The sequence below is a fragment of the Lissotriton helveticus genome, chromosome 2_1, assembly GCF_964261635.1.
Source record: "Lissotriton helveticus chromosome 2_1, aLisHel1.1, whole genome shotgun sequence".
NCBI lineage: Eukaryota > Metazoa > Chordata > Amphibia > Caudata > Salamandridae > Lissotriton > Lissotriton helveticus.
In genome coordinates, this window is record NC_136059.1 from 329,503,206 (window position 1) to 329,507,547 (window position 4,342).

General features: G+C 42.1%; 1 long non-coding RNA gene across 1 annotated transcript; it reads left to right on the forward strand.

The window, feature by feature from the left end:
• The first annotated feature begins 515 nt into the window (after window positions 1–515).
• LOC144819338 (uncharacterized) lies at window positions 516–2,290 on the forward strand. The gene is made up of 3 exons (XR_013607298.1): window positions 516–714; window positions 1,127–1,251; window positions 2,189–2,290. It is a non-coding gene; the product is annotated as an uncharacterized LOC144819338 (long non-coding RNA).
• Window positions 2,291–4,342: the final 2,052 nt, after the last annotated feature.

Consider the following 4,342-nt stretch of genomic DNA (forward strand, 5'->3'; position numbering starts at 1 on the left):
ATTGGAGTTGCACGTCTGTGCATTTAACTGTCTACTCCACTCCTCAGAATCCTGCTTCATCTCCATGACTCGCCCTAAATACATTTAAATCTTGCCAGACATTGGATGGAGATGGAGAATAGTACAATAATGTAGCCTCTAACAGTCCCTCCATAACAAGTTAACGTACATGACTATAGCCATCTTCTGTTTTGTTTCCAATCCAAAACTCATCACTGTCTTAAGGCTACCACCTCTGTCTGCAGGCATCCACAACTCTTCACTGTCAGAGCTTGAGCAGGCATCCGAAACTAAAGTAAACTTCACTTTCAGAAGGCTCTGCATCTCTGATCTGACAGCCAAAGAGAAGAGCAAGACAGGTACATGATTATTGAATGATGCTATGCATTGCATTGGATGCTTGCTGACTCTGAACAAATATGCATGAAGTCAAACTATACTAGTAGTTAAAATAATAACAAAATAAAAGTGACTCAAGTGATAGTCAATGTTTCCATGTTGTTTAATAATAACCAATTGTACTCCTTCTACTGCAGGTGCAGTCTGGACTTACTTAATTAGAGTCACTCACTACAGACTGAGTTGGTGTTGGTCTCTTGGACAACACGTACACGTACCACACCATGATGATGATTGATGACCATACTATCTTTGCACGCAGTCAGTCTGAAGTGATTGATGGAATAACAGTGTTTCATGAACTGGCATAAAAAGGTAAACACAACCATTCAACAAGAACCACAGCAGACCTAGGCTACATGTCCGTGCAGTGGTGTAGTCGTATAGTGGTATGATGACTAACAGTGGCGCATTGATTTAGTCACTTGATTTGGAAAATTCTAGGTTGCTGTATATGCCTTTTGTCTGGCTCTGTCAAAAATGAAGGTAAATGGAGTTTGGGTCACGGCCCAGTGCCGTGGGCCTGTTCTGTGCTGGCTCCTGTCCTGTTATTCTTGTAGATTAATGCTGTGTAAATAGTAGAGTAGACACAATGTATCCAAGCCGCCTCAGTCTGAAAGTCTTCTCACTCAAGAGCCTTGTCTTTTTGCACTACACAGTAATTGATGCTTTTTTTAAATTCATTTATTTTTCAATACCCCTTTTGTTTTTCCATCAACACTTACAGGTCGGCCTTTTAACCAGTGCTATTATACTTGGAGCAGCAACTCACACTCACCGTACCAATCCTCATCAGCCAGCCAGTGACACCCAAGAATGATGTGCAGAATGTCCATGGAAGGGAGGACCAAGGTAAATGACGAGATACAACTACACATTTGGACCTGGATAATACAGTAACTTTAATATCATATTCGTCTTTTAAATAAGTTGATTCCTTTTTTCTCTTCATTCATTTTACGACTATGTGACTTTGTTTGCTAATTGCTCCCTACAACTATTTTTTTATTTTCTTTGCTAGATTTCAGCCCGGTACAGCAGGTAATTAGCGTTTCTCTGAGGGCATACAGGCAAGGCAAATTTCATATAATACTACTTCCCTGTACTGTCTAATTGTGTAGTAGTAGTTAAGTACTACTCATTAACCATCAAGTTATCTTCATCATGCATGCATTTCCTTTTTCTCCCTTTAAAGATTTATTGGATAGCGGATCATCGTCGTCTTCAGATGTTGTTTCGCTTTTGTTGTCTCCATGCGTACTGTTTTTCTTTGTCAAACCTTTCCCCTAACCCCCCTCCCCATCCATTCATCAAACCCTAACCCTCTTCCCCCGGGCTGTGTGGTTTTATATTGAGGTGTGATGTGACTACATTAAATGTACACCAACAATTGATCACAGGCTTGCTGGGGCAGATGTGATGAAAGCAACACTAATTAAATGTAAAAAAAAAAGCAGGGCTTGCCCACCCATGCTCAGTCTATGTACAAGCCAGTTAATTTTTCAAAGGGACCCACCTAATACATCATAATTATTTGCCGGTATTGACTGGATTTACAGCATTAAAGTTTACGAATTATGATTGTGTTAAGTCACTCCTTCGAGACAACTACAGTTTAACTTCTTAGCTTTGTGTACTAGGCTGTTCCCGCCACCATTATGTTTTCTTTTAGTTTAGCAGTTGCAATATTGTTTGTTTGGCAGTCTTCTTATGTACTGTACTTTTCTACTACTCCCACAGTCTCTCTCAGGCAAGTAACTGTCTCATTTTTTTTGTTTGCAAATGCTAGTGCCAGTGTCTACTACTAAAACCACAACCATGGCATCGTCTCCATTCTCTTGGGAAACCATGCAGCCATTGCTGTGCCGAACTTAATCCTCATCAATCACAGGTAAGATAAGTTTGCTGGGAGGTATAATGGACTAGGAGCAGTGACTGGTAGTACTAGTAGGACAAATATAACTCAGTGAGGGGTACCACATCTATTTGTTTGCATGTTACAAAATTTAAATCAAACACTGGCTGCTGTCCTGTATCTTCAAGGAAACCTTGTGACGTACATAAATTCGTGAAACAGTAACGCCCCCACAAAACATTAACATCGTATGTATAAGTATAAATAAAGAACATTTATTTTCCTATTTATTTATTTATTTATTTGATTTATATAGCGCATTATAACCCAGGGGTCTCTAAGCGCTTAACAAAAATAGACTATCCCAAACCTCACCCACCCCTCTCCCTAACCCCAACCAATGTCCAAGTCCAACCAATGTCCAAAAAATAAGAAACCCCAATCCCCAATTCCCACCCAACAACAAAAGTTCCAAAAAAGGGGCAAATTAACAGGGTCCAACTACAATCGGCGTGCTTTCAGGTGTTTGTCCACGACGATTTTAATGCACTCCTCTAATTGGTCCTCCAGCTGTGCCATCCGGAGGAGAAGTTTCTGGGGAAATGCACAGCACTTACATTTGCATCCATATAGGCGGCAGCAGTTGTTGAAAAATGGCGACACTGGGTGGCTGCCTTACCGCGGCACCATACTACTGCAGGCGTGGCCTGGCTGGGGACCGGGGCATTGGAAGAGGCAGCAGCTGCTGCCGCCGCCTCCTCCTCCTCCTCTGCCTGAGCCACCAGCCGGCGGTAATCTTCACAGATGGCCTGCAGTTTCCGTTGCCGGGGCCTGGCTGCCAACTCCTTCCGTGTTGGTTTTTGGGAAGGAGGATCTATAAAGAAAGAAACAGAATTGTAACCAAAACTCTTAACAAAACAGTAATACAAAATTAATGCAACACATAGTGGCACAGTAGCACTAGCAAGCGCAGTACATAACATTTGTGGTAAGTATCTATCCTCCTGCTTCCCCGGCCGCTAACATTTGTTGGAGTTTTTTTCCAGCATTTTACTTGCCCTAGTCCTATGGATGGACTCCAGTATACAGAAGAACACCAGTCTTTTTCTTATCTCTAGTTTAGATAAATTACATAACCTTGTTGTAGGCTGTAGCCGGCAAGCCAGCTCAGTCAGCTAAGCTTGCGTCCAAGACCAACATACGAGTCAATACGCAGATGCCTGTTACTTTTATTTACTAAGCTGCAGGTGGGGAAGCTCGTATATTTTTCGATTACGGGTGGCACTGGCCATACTCACTGTGTTACATGAAGGGCAATTGCTCAATTTCACTTTCACTGTGCCCTGGCGACTACAAAAAGGCAGATTAATAATAATATAATATACTTCTGATCCAATGATCATTGCTTATATGGAACGACATATCAGTCCAGTAGCGGTCAGAGGTGGGAGTGCTGGCGGGCGGTGACGCGGGAAGGGGCAGGGTGGGGGGGGAGCAAACTATGGATTGCGGACAATTACTGGTAAGTAAACATATAAATAAATAAAACACATTTTGTTGTGTGCACTGCATTCACAATCCATAGTTTACCACCCCCACCTTGCCCCTCCCACTCCCCACATCACCACCCACCAGCACTCCCACCACCGACCACTAATGCATAAGGTACTTTGTTCATTGATTGTGTAACCAACAGATAGGTCACCCTTTGCAGGCTGGCTGAGCGGACACAATCGAATAAAAATTAACATAGGTAGGAAGTAGTCCTTGGAGTCAGAGGAAGGCGCTTGATAATATATATATATGATGTGCTTGCAAACTACTGAGTCATGAACTGTATTCTGAAATGAAATCCTACTTTTATATAAATATATGACCCTCTGCTTTGCTACTCTGGCATAGTTTCTTTTACATTCTCTTCAAAGTAAGACTCTAGTCTGCATCCAGTGACAGTCTCCACCTATGATTAAAAACATCCAGGCATCCATCCATTAAAAGTAAATGTCTATCATTCTTTTTGTTATATGTATCGCTTAACAAACCTTAGCTGGTTTCACTTTCACCAACAACCACCCATGCGTCCACTCC